Raw genomic sequence first — 21,838 nt, 5'->3', positions numbered from 1 at the left:
GTTAGGAAAAACATGTGTTATTAGAATCTTTCAATTAGGGGGGAAATTTTTTAGCGTTAAGGGAAAATTGCACACTTGCACATTTTCGTTGGGTGCATAACTCCACCATGTCCACATTTTTGGTAATTCCAAGGTGTGCACTTATGCACCTTACACACCTATGCTCCTTGATAAGGTGCACACTCCTCCAACCTTTATAGATTGTGGCTTATAAATAGGGGCTGACCACCTTGGATCTGATTCATTTTTTCCATTAAGCCTCAAGACTACATGAATTCACAACCTAACAAGGTCTATAGACCTTTAGTATTCACAAGGATCATAGAAAAATTATAAACTCCATGGTGTGCATGAGCGTAGCCTACACACTTTTGGAGGTGTGGAAGTGCACAATCTCTAAGGGCCCTTCTTCTTAGAAAGCATGTTAACAAATGCAAAGAGAAAAAATATTAAGTGAGTATTTTTGCACCTATATAGGTGCACAAATAAGGTAAACCTAACTCCCTACTTATCTAGTCAATACACTTGCATAGGTGTGCAAGGTGCCCAAGTGCCCACACTGTAGTTTTTCTTAGTTCTTTGTCCAAGGTAGTCAATGTTTTGCTAGTTTCTTATATTTGTTAAGTGTCTTTTGGATTCCAAATGATGAATATACTTTTGTCTATCCTTTTATGCAAGTTATCATGGCTTCATCATCTTTGACAATGACAAATGTCAAGCCCAAAATGGTAACTTTCAAGATCCAAGGAGAACCAAAGAAGTGTAGATTCATATATCTATGCTTTGAATTTAGAGACACACAACTTAGATATATAGACTAGAATAAGTTCCTTGTTATGTGCATCAAACCCCATGAGAGATTGGAGATGGTCTCTAACCTCAGTCAAAGTGGGTTAGTGAATGCAATATCATGTGTTGTGTTAGCACAATCGTTAGAGTTAATCATGACTCTAGAAAAGCACTACACAATTAATGAGAAGGTGGTAAAGAGAATAACTAGAGATATCTTGGATATCTAGCTAGCCAATATAGAGAAAGTATTCCACCTTCCCAAAGAGGATTAATACCAAGAAATCATCTATGATAGTACATAATACTGGTATAGAGAGAATGCAAAAAAGGCTAAGGGCATAGTGCCAGAGAAGTACCTAATTACAAGGACCTTGCATAATAGGCTAGGAAAAGTTTATATGATATAGGGATACATTATTTTAGATATTGGATACACTATATAGTTATCCTAATTAGAGTGATGGGACTTCTTGCGGAAGGTCACCTAGAGATTTGAATGGTTCATTTTATAGAAATAATTAGAATTAGGTACCACAAGATTGATTGGGGTACCATCATAAGAAACTCATTAGATGAGAAACTCACAATGGTCATAATGACCAATGATTTTCTATGACTTCTTATATAGTCTAGTATGGGGCTCTAAATTGCATTCCTATTTTGAGTACCATTCTAAACTTTTGAGACAATTTGAGCTCTTATAAGTGCATTCAATGCACGTGTACCTGAATATCCTTTCAAAGTCTATGAGGTGTTTTATGTTTCTAAAACCTTGTAGTTAGTATATCCATGCATCCCATAATGTTAAATTTCCATTTTGAGTCATTATGAAGTTTCATTTTGAGCAATGTTCAAATCTGCATTTTTGCCTAAGTTTTAAATAGCGATAGGAAGCCTAGTTTTCATTTGAATATCTTGCACCCAATTATGTTTCATGACACACTACTTTGGTAGTGTTTACTATGCATATTAAAGAACCTATGTTTCAGTTTTCAAGTCATTTTGATATGTTTTGAATAGGCTTTGAATCCCTCAAAGTTGGTTGTTTACTATTGTCATGTTGATGTAAATTGTTCAAAATTCTGGGAGGTCTTGTTTGAATAGTTATAATTTTGACCCAATCGAACAAATGAGAAAAATACTTTTGCATTTCTTTCTAGAGGTTAGATAATTTCTATGTTTCAGTTTTGAGCCTATGACAAATCTATTTGACTAGTTTTCAAATGCAATTCCAAATGCAAGTTATGATGTTTTACTGTGGTTAAATAGCGATAGGAAGCCTAGTTTGCATTTGAATATCTTACACCCGGTTATGTTTCATGACACACTACTTTGGTAGTGTTTAATATGAATATTAAAGAACCAATGTTTCATTTTTCAAGTCATTTTGATATGTTTTGAATAGGCTTTGAATCCCTCAAAGTTGGTTGTTTACTATTGTCATGTTGATGTAAATTGTCCAGAATTCTAGGAGGTCTTGTTTGACTAGTTATGATTTTGACCCAATCGAAAAAATGAGAAAATTCCTTTTGCATTTATATCTAGAGGTCAGATAATTTCTATGTTTCAATTTTGAGCCTATGAAAAATCTATTTGACTAGTTTTCAAATGCAATTCCAAATGCAAGTTATGATGTTTTATTGGTGTCTTAAAGTGCATATTGATCAGTACCCCTGTTCGAGATGTCATAACTCTAAATTCATGATAGACAAGACAAAATGGATTATACCATTATGTTCTACTATGAAAAAAATTTAAGTGTACTAGTTTTTGAGTCTTGATCAATCCGTCTGTACACTTTCCCAAGTCCATTACATTTGCAAAAATCAATTTCCTAAGTTAATGTTCCCAATTTTGCAAATATGAGTACCCCATGTTGACCGCTTGCCAAATGCACTTAGTTATTTGTCTTTTCCCTAAATATTTGATTTATACCCTCCTTGTGATAGTGGGCTAATGTCCCAGTTTTTGTGCCCTCAAGTGTTAGTTTGACTTGTTTATGAAGCCAAGACTAAATGCAATTTATGGTTTTATGTCATGTTTGTTTGTAGGCAATTTCGATTGAGCAACTTTGATGGTCAATATCTTTTGACCCAGATGTCATCATGAGGAAAAATATGATAGGGTAGAATAATGTGGAACAAAGTATCATCATGTTATTTTTTAGGGCCCAGTCTAGTGTTTTGGTTATTTTTTTAAGCTAGGCTATAGGCCTTCTTATTAGTAAATCATAGTTTGAAAATAATGAGGTAAAATGAGTTTTAAATGATCATTTAGTGGTTGCATTTTATTTTGATCAATGTCATGTGATTAATGGATTATTTTGAAATGTTAGTTGTTTAAAAATAAATTTTGTTTTACCCGAACCCACTTTGGGGCTTGACTGATTCCATCTGACTGATAGGGCAAATAGAGGGAATAAAAGATGTTCTAAAGAGGAGATTTTAATTGTTTTAGTCATTATAACACTTCAGTATGTATGCATATCACTATTGATCAATGGAAAATTTGAAGTTATACAAATGGAAAACTAAAAAGGAAATTTTGGATTTGTTAACCTATCAAAGTGAATGGATTGTTTTGATATTCCCAAATTACTCTCTACAACATTGTTGAAAATGCATGTGTTGAGAAGCTTAATGAGGTGGTGAGATCTTTCAATCCAAAGATCAATTTTTTAATGGGGAAAATAATGTTAGAAATTCTTTAGAATAACTGAGAGGGGGGGGGGGGGTGTGTGAATTAGCTATTCAAGGTCCAAATGTCCTAATAAAACTTTTTCACCAAGTATAGTGAGCCCATTAAACTGTTCATTCATCCAAGCTTAAACTTTCCTACTTAGAAAGTTACTGTAAATCAACATACAAACATAACACATGAAGAATCAACACATAACACAGTGATTTACATGGAAACCCAATTTGGGAAAAATCACTAGTAACATGCTACTCAATTCTCACTCTTCTAAAGTGATGTCCTATGAAAGGCCTACCTTGTTAAAGGCTACAACACACTGTTAAATGTGACTTGGTTAAAGGATTTAACCACTCTGTTAGAAGTGGGCCTAGTTAGAGGACTTTAGAACATTCACTTGGAATGCCACCTTGTTAAAGGACTTACAAATGGCTATTAAACCAACCTAAGTCCATAGGATTTTACCCTAATTGATACAATTGCTAGAGAGTAACAATAAGGGGTTTTGACCTAATTACAATTCACAACTTATCTTTCATATTTCATATCTCTATTTAGTTCTTCACAATTTTCCTAGCTTTTAGTCTCTGCAGCTCTGACAGCTTGTCCTCCTCTCAAGCTTTGTCTCCTTGAGTTGTTATGCTCAATGTACTAGTGCAATCATCTCTCTCTAACCACTTGTTGAAGCAGAGTCTTAGTGCTCTATTCTTTCTTCTCCTTGACACCCTTCAACCGCTTCACAATTTGGCACACCAACAACTCTTTCTTTTGGCCTGTGACTCCTTAAATAGAAATTTGGAATTGCTTTTCTCACTTGATTCTTCCCTCCTTTAATTTTTGTTTGAATGGATTAGGTAAGATTCATTAAATCTAACCCATATCATGTTCCTTCTAGAAACATCATGAAGAATCCTCTAGAATTTGCCTAAAAATGATTTATCTAAAATTTTGTGCCTCTAGCTCATCATCCTTATCTTCTATCTAGTTCACAAATTTGAAGGTAATAACCTTGTCAGCTCAGATTTGGTAAATCTTTGACTTTTCAAATAATGCAACAACTCAACACTATTGAAATTTTGGTGCTTAGCACATACTGTGTTACTTGGCACCAACTACATTTTATTGATGCTTGACACCTACTATGGATTCACTTGAAATCCACTAAGTTTTTTGATGCTCGACACCTATTACTTTTCTCGACACCTAAACATGCTCAGTTCCTTCAGTGTCACTTGACATGCACTAGATTTTGCATTTTCTCAGCACTAACTGGAAATCTACTTGGCTCAAATTAGCTTGCTTGGCACTCACTAATGAACTTGGTTAAGCTTTGCAAACAACCTTGTTACAAATTATTCTTCCACTATTTCTAAGTGTGCCCAACATCTGTATCTTCAAATATACTATCAATACATCATTTTACCATTGTCTTAATTGATCCTTGCACTTCATTACAAAACCATAACTCGACCTTTCCCTTAAGTACTTTTGTTACATCTTGTTGATTAAATCCTCTTCATCAATCAACTAAGTGATAGTACTTGGATCTTATAAGCAATTTTCATTCTAGCAAATAGCAAGTTTGACATCAAATGATAAAACAATGATTGAAAACATTCTTCATCAACAATCTCCCTCTTTGGAATCAATCCTTCTTACAATGATCTTTTCAATCAGATTTCAAACAATCTCCCTCTTTGGCATTGATGGCAAATCAAACTGATCAACCATTAGACCAAACTATTTAACCAAGTTATCAAAATGCTAACTAGGTTAGAACAGTAAGTGAAATGCCAGAAAGAAAAATGTGTTACCATTAGTTTTCACATCTCCCTCTCTGATTTGTATCCTGATTACTTTACTTTTTCTTCTCCCTCTTAGCTATTGTTTCCTCTTTCTTACCTTTCTACTATATCTTCTTGATCATCCTTTTATCTCCCTCTTTTCTATGGCTTACTATTGTTTACTTTGATCTTGTACTGCTCTTGTCTTCCTCTCACATTAATTCTCCCTTTGTCCATTTTATCCATCTTGTACTGCTCCTATCTTCCTCTCACATTAATTCTCCCTCTATCCATTTGATCCTATAGATTTAATCAATTTCTTTCTACTTATCCCTTTTTCCAATTGAATGCTATTGATTAGTTTCTACTCTTTTCTCTTTCTCCTCAAATGTTTTTGATCAGTTTAATCAATTTCTACACTTTGCTCTTCCTCCCTCTTTGACAACAATGCCAAAGACATAATATTTTAGCATCTTAACATGCAAGTGTAGCATTTGCAAGTACTCCAATTTCTCACTCTATCACCTTGCTTGTGACTGATTTGGAACTTCATCACTTTGATTACTTTAGGCACAATCCTAAAGTAAGTATCCTCTACATCAATTCACAATATTTCAACAATCAACTCATTTGATGCAGGGTTGTCTTGCTTTTTCTTAGGTAGCCTTAGCTAGGGGTATCACCTCTAACTTTCCTCTAAGATATTAAAATCAACCTTAGGTAATGCTTTTATGAAGATGTCAACAATCTATTCCTTTGAGCTAACATATTCCATTCTCACTTGCTTGTCTTCCACCAATTCTCTTACATAGTGATACTTACTTGCAATATGCTTTTTTTTAGTATGCATCACAGGATTCTTTGATATGTTGATGGCACTTGTGTTATCACAATAAAGTATCATAGGTTTAGTTACCTCTTCTTTCATACCTTGCAATAGATGTTTGATCCATACAATATTGGTGCAATTGATAGTTGTAGCAACATACTCAACTTCTACTATTGACTATGAGGTACAACTTTGCTTTTTTCTAGTCCAAGTAATCAATATTTTGCCTAAGAAAAGTGCTCCTCTACTGATGATTTTTCTATCATCAATATTACCTCCCCAATATATATCAGTGTAGGCTCTCAACTCAAACTTTTCACTCCTCTTGTAATATAAGCCAAAGTCATCAGTTCCTTTTAGGTACCTTAGTATTCTTTTTACTGTCATAAGATGATTTTCTCTTGGGTTAGCAGAGAATCTGGCCACTATTCCAACTACTAATGAATGTTTGGTCTACTATGAACAACATACTATAACTTTCCAATCATTGATCTATACAATGTCTGATTCACTTCACCAGATTTATCATTCTTGGACAGCTTATGTCCTATTACCATTGGTGTATTAATTGGTTTTGAATCTTCTAATCCAAATGTCTTGAGTATCTTCTTGATATATTTTTATTGGGTCACAAATATGCCATGCTTCAATTGATGTACTTGCAATCCAACAAAGAATTTGATTTCTCCAAACATTGACATCTCAAACTCATGTTTCATTTGATTAACAAAATCTTTACATAGGGCATCTTTACCTCCAAATATTATATATCAACAAAGATTTTACATATCAAAATTTCTTTTCCTTTTTCTACCTTGATATACAGGTTGTTGTTTTCATCTGTTATCTCAAATCCTATCTTCACAAGATATTTATGCAGTCTCTCATACCATGCTCTAGGTGCTTGCTTCAAACCATAGAGTGTTTTGTTCAGTTTGCAAACCATGTCCTTGTTGTTATCAACAAATCCCTCTAGTTGTTCTATGCAGACTTCTTCTTCTAGTATACCATTTCGAAAAGAAGACTTTACATCCATTTGGTATAATTTGAAACCTTTATAAGTAGCATATGCAAGTAGTGTTCTTACTCCTTCCATTATTGCAATAGGGGAAAATGTTTCCCCATAATCTAGTCCTTCTTCTTGTGCATAACCTTTGTAGATTAATCTAACCATTTTTCTTGTGATCTCACCATTCTCATCAAGCTTGTTTCTAAATACCCACTTTGTACCAATCACATTCTTATTAGCTGGTCTTGGAACTAAGGTCTAGGTTTTGTTCTTCTCAATCTGATCTTTCTCTTCTTTCATAGCTTTATACCAGTCATCATCTTGTAGTACATCATTCACTATTTTAGGTTCAATCTTTCTCATTTGACATGATTTATTTCTTATTATATTCCTTGTCATTGGTCTGGCATCCTTGTCACCAATGATTTATTTTGCAGGGTGATGCCTTCTCACATATCTAGATAGTCTTGGTTTTGTCCTTCTTTCCATTTTTGATCTTTCAGCCTTAGAGTCACTATGCACATCACTTTCAAGTATTTCACATCTCTTCCATGTGTACTATTTTTAGAATTAGAATGTGCATTATCTTCATTCTACAATTCAACTTCTAAATGTAGCTTGGAATTCACTAGTTGTGACTCAGCTGATACTAAGACTTGTTGCAAATTTCCAACATGGTTGGTAGCTTCTTCTTCACTAGGCATTCCTTCATAGAAATATACAAAGGATCTGTACTCTTCTAGTTTTTTAGATTCATCAACTTGGATGTTTTCATGCTCATCAAAATCTACATTTTCACTCTCCACAATCTTGTTAGTGTTAGTATTTAAACACTTATATGCCTTACTTCCAATGGAGTATCCAAGGAATATGCCTTCATCACTTTTTACATCAAACTTGCCATTTCTAGTATCTTTAAGAATATAGCATTTACAACCAAATACTTTGAAATATTTTACATTAGGTGGGTGACCATACCATACTTCAAAAGGTGTTACATTTGTACCTTTCTTGACTTGAACTCGATTAGGATGTAAACAACAATACTTACAACTTCTCTCCAGTACTTCAAAGCAACATTTTTCTCCATGAACAATGTTCTAGCATAGTATATCATTGACCTATTCCTTCTCTCTACAATGCCATTCTATGGTGGAGTTCTTGGTGCTGATGTTTACCTCTTGATTCCTTTATCATTGCAAAATGTCTCAAATTCTTTTGATGTAAATTCTCCTCCTCTATCTAATCTTAGGCACTTCAAACTCTTTCCTATTTCTTTCTGAACTCTGGCAAAATACCACTTGAACATTTGAGATGCATCAAATTTTTGTTTCAAGAACTTATTAGTCATCATCCCACAGTAGTCATCCACAAAAAACATTATATATATGTCTCTTTCATAGCTTTGAACTTCTATTGGACCACATAAGTCTATATGGACTAACTCTAATACTTCTTTGGAAGTGTAAGTTTTTCTTTTGAAATTTAACTTAGTCATCTTCCCTAGTTGACATTTTTTGCACATTGTATTCTTAGGCTTCTTTAGTTTTAGCAACCCCCTGAATTTCTTCTTTTTTCTAACACTAATCAGATTATCAAAGTTAACATGACACAACATTTTATGCCATAGCCACACATCATCAAGTTTTACAATGAGATAGGTTACATCTTCCATATCTAGTTAAAATAGATTGCTCCTAGTTTGTTCACCTTTTCCTATCAGACTTTCATCAATGTCACAGATTTTGGTAGTTTTGTTTCTAAATTCTACTTTGCAACCTACATTGCCTAACTATGGTACACTCAGGAAATTGTAGTTCAATCCTCCAACATAGTATGCATTGTCACATGAGATTTTCTTTGTAAGTTTAATAAAACCTTTTCCTTTGATTTGACATGGATCATCATTACCAAATCTAACACTATTTCCATCATATTGAGTAAAGGTAATAAACTTACTTTTATCTCCTATCATGTGATGTGAACATCCATTGTCCATGATCCATTTGTCATTATTGTTCACATAGGTTACTAGTTTTGTTGCCTCATCTTCATTTGATTCATCTTTCATGGCTACATAGACTACTTCATCATCATTCTCATTAGATTTTTCTTCAACAGCATAACATCTTTTTCCTTTGTCCTTGTAATCTCTGCCATCATCTTCTCTTTTGTTCTTGTAGTTGTTTCCTTCTTTGTAATTCTTTTTCTATATATAGCTTGCAGCAATATGACCTACTTCACTACAATTAAGATAAATGATAGGTAACTTACCTTTGAATTTACCTTTGCCTCTATAGAATCTTTTGGCCAATAATGCTTCCAATTGTTCCACATCTTCTTCATCTATACTGCTATCATTGGATGCATGTTTTCCTTTTCTACTCTTCTTCTTTGATCTCACCTCCTCAGTGTCTTTCAATTTCAACTTGGCCTTGAAAGAAGATTCAAGATTCTTAGGTTTGTAGTTATCAAAGTTGGACAACTCAAATGTAGTAGGTCTTCCTACTATCCCTTCAAAAGTTAGTGCATTTCTTGGTATGCATCTTAATTCCTAGATGGCTGAAACTCTAATAGCATAGATAGGAAGTAGGGTTCTTAAGTATTTTCTATTAATAGTATCATCTTCCAAATGATCACCCAAACTTCTTATTGCACTTACCACTTCTTTCATTCTAGAGGCATATTAGGCAACATTCTTACCTTCCTCCATTTTCATGTCATCAAACTTCCCTCTAAGGCTTTCTCTTTTTTCTATTTGAACATTTTGATTTCCTCCATGGATATCTGATAGTGATTTTGACATCTTGAATTCAAAGTCACATCCCTTGATGTCATCAAATTTAGCATAGTTGAGTGCAGAGCCAATTTCCAGCATTACCTAATTATGCTCCTTCCTTTTGTTCAGATCATTTGCAATAAGGGGTCTAGCTGGATCTACATGTTCCACTATAATTGAGGTTTTTTCATAGTCACCTATTGATCCAAGGTGTAGTTTCATTAGACTTTTCCATGCAACAAAGTTATCTCTATTAAGATTGGGAACATCTCTCTTGGACATCTCAATATTCCTACTTCTAGTACTTTTAAACTAAATTAGTGGATGTCTCTAATACCAATTATTAGAAATACTTTAGAATAACTAAGAGGGGGAGTGAATCAATTATTCAAGGTCCAAATGTCCTAATAAAACATTTTCATCAAGTATAGTGAGCCCATTAAACTGTTCATTCATCCAAGCTTAAACTTTCCTACTTAGCAAGTTACTATAAATCAACATGCAAACATAACATGTAAAGAATCAACACATAACATAGTGATTTATGTGGAAAACCAATTTGGGAAAAACCACCAGTAACATGCTTCTCAATTCTCACTCTTCTGAAGTGATGCCCTGTGAAAGGCCTACCCTGTTAAAGGATTTAACCACCCTGTTAGAAGTGGGCATGGTTAGAAGACTTTAGAAATTCACTTGGAATGCCACCCTATTAAAGGATTTAAAAATGGCTATTAAACCAACCTAAGTCCATAGGATTTTACCCTAACTGATAAAATTGCTAGAGAGTAATGATAAGGGGGTTTGACCTGATTATAATTCATAACTTATCTTACAAATTTTAGATGTCTATTTAGCTCTTTACAATTTTCTTGGCTTTTAGTCTTTGTAGCTCTGATAGCTTGTCCTCCTTTCAAGTTTTATCTCCTTGAGTCTTCATGCTCAATGTACCAATGCAACCATCTCTCTCTATCCACTTGTCAAAGTAGAGTCTCAATGCTCTATTATTTCTTCTCCTTGATGTCTTCTCCTTGACACCCTTTAGCCACTTCACAATTTGGCACACCAACAACTCTTGCTTCCTAGCCTATGACTCCTTAAATAGAAATCTAGAATTGATTTTCCCACTCAATTATTGCCTCCTTTAATTTCTATTTGAATGGATTAGGTAGGATTCATTGAATCTAACCCATATCTTGTTCCTTCTAGAAAGATCATGAAGAATCATCCAAAATTTTCCTTAAAATAGTTTATCTAAAATTCTATGCCTCTAGCTCATCATCCTTATCATCCATCTGGTTCACAAAATTCAAGGTAACAACCTTGTTAGATCAGATTTGGGAAATCTTTGACCTTTCAAATAATGTAGCAGCTTGACACTATTGAAATTCTAGTGCTTGGCACATATTGTGTTACTTGGCACCAACTACATTTTACTGATGCTTGGCACTTACTATGGATTCATTTAGCATTCACTAAGTTTTTCTGATGCTTGAAACCTATTACTTTTCTCAATACTTGAACACACTTGGCTCCTTTTGTATCACTTGACACACAGTACATTTTTCATTTGCTCAGCACTAACTAAAAATCTACTTGCCTCAAATTAGCTTGCTTGGCACTCACTAATGAACTTGGTTAAGCTTTGCAGACAACCTTGTTACAACTTATTCTTCCACTATTTCTAAGTGTATCCAACATCTATATCTTCAAGTATACTATCAATACATCATTTTACCATTGTCTTAACTTATCCTTGCACTTCATTACAAAACCATAACTCAACCTTTCCCTTAAGTACTTTTGTTAGATCTTGTTGATTAAATCCTCTTCATCAATCAACTTAGTGATAGTAATTGGTTCTTATAAGAAATTTTCATTCCAAAAAATAGTAGGTTTGACATCAAATGACAAAATTTTGATTGAAAATATTCTTTATCAACAATCTCTGTCTTTGCAATTAATCTTCTTCTTACAATGATCTTTTCAATCAGATTTCCAACAAATAAGACCCAATTCTCCTAGTCTTCTCATTACTTATTAAAGGGAGATTCTTATACAAATTGTAGCTCCCTCAATTATCAATGGTATATATGGTGAGTTGGACAATTTAGACAACCACCACACATCTAGTAGAAGAGGATTGTTCCAATCTAGAATCTCTCCACTTTGAATCCATGGACATTATAATTAAAGCTAAATGGAGGGAGAGTTGTCAACTTTTGAACTAAATATAGTCTCATAATGGCTAGGGTCAAGGGGATTATGGTAGGAAGTCTAATGCCAGGAAATCTCATGAGTGCTTGGGGTAAGAAAAATTTGGATGAGGATGATTTCATAGTGGTTGGTTGTGATATAGAGAATGGATTGGTGAAATTTTTGAAGGAGTTTGATTCCCAATGCTATGCTATTCATAAGTCCTTTGCACTCATGGATATAATTACCAAATGAACCTTTCCCCACACTAGAACAAGAAGGAAGTTGTTGTTCACAGCAAAAGGAAAATGAGACAATGTTCAAATATAAACATATTGAATATAAGCAATGACATTGTTGAGGCGTATGTGCACAATACTTGTGTGGAAGATGCTCCTTCTCACCATACTATCCCCTCATGAAATATTTTCACTCTTGAGTAGATGCTAAAAATACCATCCATTTTGTCTTTACTAGTCCATTTATGTGAAATTTGTTTTCAAAATATGCAATGGGCCATGTGGGAGCTAGTAGGAGCCCATGATAGGTGGTAATTTATTTTAAATTACTGGATGGAGGCCATGTTTGAGAGTGGATGTAGCCTATTTTCTTCTAATGTACACATGGCCAACAAACTTTTAAAGTTCAAAATGTGTTTGAGAATTTTTATTTATCATCAATGTCTAATCACATGTTGATCTTTTAATGTCTTACACATTTGTTTCACTAATGTACATCTCATTAGTCTGCTAAAATAACCTTTTTTTTTAAAATCACATGTTCGAAGCTCGAAAAGATTTCTCTATAAGGAAAATGTAGCACAAATGGGGGTTTTAAAGAGACATTTATGGCATAAATGGTGTTTAGGATTCTTAGATGTATGTGAAATTTTACCTCATTGTTGAAGAGCCTAGGAACACATCTATTTTGTAAAAGTGACCATAGATATTGGGATGAGGCACTGCAAAAAATTCATATTGTTGGCCCTGGTGGATATTTCCATTTCAATCACACATTATAAGAACTAAAGCTATAGAAAGGGGGTTACGTTGGCACTGATGGAGAATGTTGCAAATGAAGATGAAATGTGGGAGCCATATGAATGGCATGGTTAGATAATGTGGATGAACAAATTGTAAGGTAGCATTGTGAAGACTTTCAATGAAATTGCATTATCCCACATTCACTGGGAAAAAGGAAGTTTTAGAATTTTAAATACCTTTCCACACACTTTTTAAGTGTCTTTAAGACACAAGGGCTTTTGGAAGCCCAAGCTTGTGCATGGGGCCCACCCAGATGACTAGGATAGATGGTAGCAGCTAAAAAAAAATCTTGAAAGACTAGAAAAAGAAAGTGGATGACATCAACAATGAATAGGAAGGTGCCATGTGGCATGAACTTTAAGTAGGCCTAGATCACATGGTTGTAGTGGTCAAGCCGTGGTTAGGCCTAACCATGGCAATGGAGTGACATGGTTTCTTACTACTAGATGTAGGATCATGACATAAAATGTTAGGACCAAAAAGATGCTCTCGTCATGCAAAATTTCTTAAATCACATGGTCACAAGTTTTAACCCAAGGTTAAGCAATTCAGTTGCGACAATCCAAAATGAGGTAATCCCCTAGTCACCAAGGTTAAGGTAAGGTTAAAGGTTAATTCTACAAACTTGTGAGGAGGTGACACATGGAAATGACATGTTGATAGGGAAGTGATGAGGTGGCATATCTGGTGAATCATAAGCTGCAATGTTGCACTTGTGTGGTGGTCAACAGGAGGTTGAACAAGATTCAAAAAAGGGGCAAAATATGAAGTGATAAAAAATGTATTTTTTTAATGAATTTCATTCGTATTGTAAAGTGAAAACCTTTAAGTTGAAAAATTTAATTGAACTCAAAACTATTATATAGTTTTGATAATATCACTTTTTAAAGTTTTCATTTAAATGTTCTCAACATGAGTTGGACCTAAAATCTCAAATGCATGCTAGAGGGGCAATTTTTATCCAAAATTCATAGTGTAGTATATCGTTCGAATTGAGAGAAGATTAGATTTCTAGATATGTATTTAGAAAATGCACAGGTATTTAGTGTGAAGAGATATAAGTAGTTTTGTGATTTCTAGGGTGTTCTCAAGAGGAATGAGCAATTTTCACAATGAAGCATCAAATTTGTTGAGAGAGCATACATTGGAGTTTGTTGGATCTAGATTTGGACGAAAATGTTCCTGAAAGTTTCATTTTTCCTCTAAGAGTCGTTTGAGGGGTATTTTTGGCCATTGTTTAGTATCAAATTTGGCATCTTAATTAGTTACATGTTTCTATCATTTTGACAAAATTTTAATGTATTCTTCAACAACAAGTAAAATATCTAATTTTTAGTTATAGAAAGAGGGTAAAGAGAAGTTCTACATAATAAGTGGAAGAGTTTCAAGTGGACAAATAATAGCATCTAATCTGATATGAGAATTCTTCTTATCTTTATATTCTCTTCTCTTCTCTTTCTTTAGGGTTGGTTCTAGTTCTTGTACATTTTTTATTGCTATGATACCACACGGATGGTTCTAGTTTGGTTGAAATTTCTTTCATGGCTATGAGTCCACCATATCTTCAGCATTTCTATATAATGAACATCAATTAATGAAGTTTTACAGATAGTTCTAGTTTATTTAGAAGTTTCAAAAGTTGTTTTCATGCATCCTTTATGTATTTGTTTCAAGGAAATGAATAAAAATGGGACAACAAGTTTAGTCTAATTCTTCTCTCCTATTCATGTAGTTCATAATCTTTGGTGTTTTGTGAACAAACAACATAAAAATCAGTTGTATTTTGTTTTGGGTTGTATGTGTTGATATATTTTTCTTGTGATTCAAGGAGTTATATAAATGCTTAGTTTATCATCACAGAGTTTCATATTTCATTAAGGGATAGACCAAGTATGAGACTTAGAAATGATGTGAATATCTAATTCACATGGTGAATGGATAGATCTAGAAGTCCTGATACATGAGAAGTATCAATGACTTCTAAGAATGTGTGTTGATGATTTGTAGAATTCCCAAATAGATAAGGTCTTGATAAACTATAGGATCTATTTGTTATATTGTTCATGTCTTGGTAATGCTGAAATCAATTTATAATCAAATCATTTTCCCTTTTTGTTGAAGAGTTGAAAAGAGTTTCCCTCACTTAGCTTATCTAATTCCTATGTCATAATTATAGCTATTTCATATCTATGTTGTTTGAATAATTATAGAATATTTTAGGCCTTTTTATCTACAAAATAGATTCAATTATATGCTTTGATACTGGGACCATATGAAGAATTTGAGGTTCACTCGCCTAGGTCTTGTAGAGCCTGAAGAAGGAGTATAGCCTTATAGTTAGCCCTGATGTTTGAATGGGTATGTTGTATATGGGAATTAGCTACTCCTAGATGTATTATGTTCTCATCATTAGGGTTTTGAAACATGAAATTTTAAAACACCAACATAATGGTGACTTTGTTGGGGACTATGTGAAGTAATTCATTGTTAAAAGGACAAGAATCTTTGGTATAACTTATATATTTCAGTCCTCTATATTGGCATGGTTTTTCCCATATGAGTCACCAAAAAAATGATGACTTTGTCGGGAAGAAACACAAGGAAAATAATACAAAATTGATGAATTATGGTTATCATTTCATAGACTTGCTAAATTTTGTGTTTCCTAGTGATGCTTTATTCATTTACAACAGTAGCTTTGAGGGTTGAGTCTAAATTGTGTTGATAATAAGAGAGTTCATCTTCAATAAATTTAGTTAGGTGTTGTTTCAAAGTGTTATTGTAAAATTTTAGAGTCAAGAATGAACACAAGGGTTTGTTCTCTTTTTCTAAGTTTGTAAATCTCTAAGACTGGTTTGATGATTTGCATATTTTCCATAAATTGAAAGTTTGATCTAGTTTTGTCAAGTGATAAATTATGTTTTATTTCCCACAAGTGTGAGTGGTTACTCTAGATCTCTATACAAATTCTTAGTTGATTTCAAGTTGAACATTTTTAAGGACTTTCAGTTTGTGTGGGTAGATATGAAGCTCTTGAGCAGTTCTTGGAAAAAAAGTTATCAATTCTTGATTTATAGTTTTTAGTGTTGTATGCAATCTACTATAGTAAGAAATTTGAATTTAAAAAAGTGAATCACAGTAGTGATTTCATTTTTCCTCTTAAGGAGGTAGTGGCTCTACATGGATTTGATCAGTGGTGTAAAGAAGTTTCATGTTTGCACCCATGCCAAGATCAGCATATCAAAGTTCAAAATCAACACTTAAGGTATTTTGATTTTCATGTGTTTTCTTTTTGTGGAAGTCAAGTGGTAGAAATAAATGCCTCTATTTAGTGACTTTCAACACTAGGAGAAATAGGTATAATTTTTTTATATCAAAATGGAATCAGATCTCAGATCTGAAGTTAGTTTACCAAGTAATGAAAGTGTGGTTGAAAATATTGCTATGTTGAAAAAGGAAATCCACAATAAGATTGTCAGTTTCATAAGGAATACAATAGGAAGTATTCAAGGTTTAGGAGATGATCAGATTTATATAAATTTCAAATCAGCACTCATGGAGTTGCATTTGAACTAAGGAATCTTCATGGCCTATTGTTTTCCTAGATGTCTTTATGCCTAATTCAGTTAATTGGCCAACACATTTGAGAGTACAAATGATTTTACATGTTGAAATTCTTTTTAAGAAATTTGAGAGTGATTTAGCAATGAATTTTGTACTTAATCTTCTAGTAGAAAAAAGTGAATGTGTTGAAGATAATAGTGATTGTAGTGAATCCATAGATAATGATAATTTTCCTTTTGAGTTTGAAGAGATGGATTCTAGATCTACTAAATTGGGTGATTTTAGTTAGAATGAGAAAGATGGATATAGAACTTAAAATGAATCATGTGACAATATGTATGAGAATGAAGAAAGTTTTAATAATAGTATGGATAATTCTTCTTGTGATGAAAATGAAAATGAAACACCTAGCGAAGAGGTATTATGTAGAAAAGAGATAATATGATGTAATAATGATTTTGATTTTTTAGATTGTTATACTAATGGTACTACTGCTATAAGTTTTTTGAATCAATTGGATTATGATCTTATCTAGGAAGAATAGACTTGTGATGAAGACTTGTTGAGTGTTGTTGAAATTTCAGAGCTGATGGCTTATGATCTTGAAAGGTATGCAATTTTTTCTCCTAATTCTCATGTTGTCCCTTGTTATATTTCTTCTCAAGATAAAGTCGTTTCCCTAAATTTTGATGCTAAAAATGATATAGAATCATAACATTCTTTTTCAAGTTTTGGAGGTGTATGTGATGATGGTTTAAATGTTAGTACACATGAAAATTTTTCTTATGAGGAGATTACCATTAGGGATAAGTTTCATACCGATTCAAATTCTTATCATGTTGATGATACCGAAGTTGTTTTTGATTGTTCATATGAAAAAGAGGAAAAGGCCAGAAGTTGTAAATCTAATTCTAAGTTTTCTGTATGTACTAATATATCTTTTGATGATAAGTTCAAAGTTCACTCCAATGAGTTGTTTGATGAACATTATGATCAACATATTTTATGTCAACACTTTCATGATAAGTTTTCAAACTTGAATAATAAATTGTTTAAGTGTGAAGGAGTTTTAGCATATGATAAATCTAATCAGATGAGTAATAGGACTACAAGAGTAGAGAAATTATATTTTATATGTTCTTCACACTTAGTTACACAAGGTGAGTAAAAATCTTTTGACATGTGCAACTTTTTGAATAAAGTAGAGTATTAAGCCTTCATGTTTCTGGTTGATAGCATGCATTAATTGTATGTAGATGAAGAATTTTAGTTTGGTTCTAGTTTATATGAGCATGCTGATTCACCTTCTCATAGTGAGCATGATGTAGAAGTAAATGTTGATTGGTATGTGCACTATGAGAGTGATAAGAGCTATCTTGCTTTGCTAAGTAAAGTAATGAAGAATGTTGATTATGTTGGTGAAAATGATGAGAAATAAATTTTCTTCTTATTTATTAAAATTGAGATGAAAATTAGATATATGATAGAGGTAAGAAGTTTTGTTGAGTTTTGGTGGCCTCGAGCCATCGTTTGTACAATTTGCGAGTAGTTTTCCTTGCTTTCAATAAGCTATTCAAGAGATTTTTTGGAGTGGTCTTCTTCCTCTAGAGATCTAAGTCCTTGCCATGCCCACATGGGACATGCATCCTAGATAGAGCCACTAGTGGGACTCAAAATTTTATTCCCATTTTGAGTACCATTCTAAACTTTTGAGCCAATTTGAGCCCTTATAAGTGCATTTAATGCATGTGTACATGCTATCCTTTTGAGGCCTATGAGGTTTTTCATGTTCCTCACACCTTGAAATTAGTATATCAATGTATCCCATAATTTCAAATTTACATCTAGAGTCATTCCATGTGGTTTCATTTTGAGCAATATTCAGATTTGCATTTTTGCCTGTATCAAACAGTGACATGAAGCCTAGTTTGCATTTGAATATCTTGTACCTAGTTATTTTTCATGACTCATTGCTTTTGGAGTGTTTAGTATGTATATCAAAGAACCTATTTTTAGTTTTCAATTCATTTTGATATGTTTTGGATAGGTTTTGAATCCCTTAAAGTTGGTTCTTTACTATTGTCATACTACTGTAAATTGTTTAGAATTCTGGGAGGCCATGTTTCACTAGTTATAAATTTGACCTAGTTGACCCAAATGAGAAAATTATTTTTGTATTGTATTCTAGAGGTCAAATAATTTCTATTTTAAAGTTTTGAGCCTATGAAAAATCCATTTGACTAGTTTTCAAATGTGCTTCCAAATGCAATTTATGATGTTTTACTGGAATCTTAAAGTGTAGATTGATTAGTACCCCTATTTGAGATATCATAACTCTTAATCCATGATGAAAGGATAAAATGGATTGTAACACTATGTTCTAATTTGAAATAAATTTAAGTGTGTCATTTTCAAGTCATAATCAATCTGTCTGCACACTTTCCTAGGTCCACTCCATTTACAAAAATCAATATCCTGCCAGCGTTCCTAGTTCTACAAATTTGAGTACCCCACTTTGACCACTTTCCAAATGCATCCAATTAGTCTTCATGAGCCAAAAAAACACTAATTTATACTCTCCTAGTGATAATGAACTAATGCCCCAGTTTTTGTGCCCTCAAGTGTCAGTTTGACCTATTTCTGAAGCCAAAACTGCATGCATTTTATGGTTTTCTGACATGTCTGTTTGCAGGTAGTTTTGACTGAGCAACTTTGATGGTCAATATCTTTTGAACCAAACTTCATCATGAGAAAAAAATTGATAGGGTACAAGAATTTGGAATAGAGTATCAGCATATCAATTTTTAGGGCTTAGTTTGGTGTTTTGGTTAGTTTCTAAAGCCAGAATATAGGCCTTCCTATTGGCAAAATAACGAGGTAAAATGAGTTTTAAATCATGATTCAGTGGTCACATTTTATTTTGATCAATTATAGGTGTAATGGATCAATTTAAATTTTGGTCATTTGAAAAATTTTTTTTAGCTAGACCCACCTTGGGGCCCAACGAATTACATCCAATTGATAGGGAAAACCAAGGGAATAAAAGATCATCTAAATAGGAGATTTTAATTGTTTTAATCATTGCAATGATTTAGTATATATGCATGTCACTACTGATCAATGGAAAATTTAAAGTTATATAAATGGAAAACTACAAAGAAACTTTTAGATCTATTAACATATAAGAGAAAATGGATTATTTTGATATTCCAAAATTACTCTCCACAACATTGTAGAAAATGCATATGTTGAGAAGTTTAATGAGGTGGCAAGCTCTTTTAGTACAAAGATTAAATTTTAATGGGGAAACTAAGACCCAATTCTCCTAGTCTTCTCATTGCTTATTAAAGGGACATTCTTATACAAATTGTAGCTGCCTCCATTGCTAATGGGAGATATGGTGAGTTGGATAATTTAGATAATCAACACACCACCAGTGGAAGAGGATTATTCCAATATGGAATCTCTCCACTTTGAATCCATAGAAATTATAATTAAAGTTGAATGGAGGGAGAGTCATCAACATCCAAATTAAATAAAATCTCATAATGGCTTAGATTGAGTGGATAATGGTAGGAAGTCTAATGCCAAGAAATCTCACAAGCAGTTGGGGTGAGAGAAATTTGGATGAGGATGATTTCATAGCGATTGGTTGTGATATAGAGAGTGGATTGGTGAAATTGTTGAAGGATTTTGATCCTCAACACCATGTGATTCATAAGTCCTTTGTTTTCATGGATATCATCAACAAATGAGCTTTTCCCCACATTGGGACAAGAAGGAAGCTATCATTCACAACAAAAGGAAAAGGAGATCATGCTCAAATCTTAACATAGTGAATACAAGAAATGACATTATTGAGGTGTATGTGGACAATTCTTTTGTGACAGATGCTCCTTTTTTCCATATTAACCCCTCATGAAATATTTGCACTCTTGACTAGATTCTACAATTACTGTCCATTTTGTTTTTACTGCTCCATTTTTGTGAAAATTATGTTAGAAATATGCAAGGGGTTATGTGGGAGCTAGCAAGAGCCTAGGGTAGGGGTGACTTTCTTTTAAATTGCTAGATGGAGGCCATGTTCAAGAGCAATTGTAGCCAATTTTCTCCTAATGTACACATGGTCAACATACTTTTTAAAGTTCAAAACATGTTTAAGAGTTTTTATTTATCATCAACGTCTGATCACACATTGATCTTTAAATGTTTGACACATTGGTTTTGCTGATGTACATCTCAATAATCTGCTAAAATAACCATTATTTTAAAATCACATGTTGGAAGCTCTAAAGGATTTCTCTCTAAGGAAAATGTAGCATGAATGGAGGTTTTTAGAGACATTTACAATATAAATGGTGTGTAAAGTTTAGGATTCTTAGATGCAAGAAAGATGTGAGCATTTTCCCTTATTGTTGAAGATCCTAACCACACATATATTTGGTAAAAGTGACTATAGATATTGGGGTGAGGCATTGCAAAAAAAAAATCATATTGATGGCCTTGATGGATATTGTTGTTTCAATCACCCATTATGAGAACTAAATTGTAGAAATTGGGCTAGCCTGGCATCGATGGATAATATTGTAGATGAAGAAAAAATGTGGGAGCCATGTGAATGGCATGGTCAAATAATGTGCACAAACATGCTATAAGGTAGCATTGTGAAGACTTTTAATGAAATTTCATTATCCCACATTTGCTAGGAAAAGGAATTTTGAGATTTTTAAATACCTTTCCACATGCACTTCTTAAGTGTTTTTAAGACACAAGGGTGTTTGGAAGCCCAAGTTTACACATGGGGCCCACCTAGATGGCTAGGATAGCTAGCCATAATTAAAATGAAAGTTTGAGTGACCAGATAGAGAAAGAAGATGATGTCAACAATGAATAGGAAGGTGCCACATGGCACAAACTTCATGGCTGGTCCATATTGTACAGTCATAGGGGTCAAGCCATGGTTAGGCCTAACTATGATGACATAGTGATGCAGTTAGTTACCTGCCAAACTCAAGGTTGTGAGATAAAATTTTAGTACCAAATAGATGCTTTGACCATGTGAAATTCCTTAAATCACATGGTCATGAGTTTTAACCTAGGGTTAAGGAGTTCAGGTGCAATGACACAAAATGAGGTAATTGCTTGATCGCT

The sequence above is a fragment of the Cupressus sempervirens genome, chromosome 5 (assembly GCF_028749045.1).
Source record: "Cupressus sempervirens isolate cs-2001-9-10 chromosome 5, ASM2874904v1, whole genome shotgun sequence".
In the NCBI taxonomy this organism is placed as follows: domain Eukaryota; kingdom Viridiplantae; phylum Streptophyta; class Pinopsida; order Cupressales; family Cupressaceae; genus Cupressus; species Cupressus sempervirens.
This window is presented reverse-complemented; position numbering follows the sequence as displayed.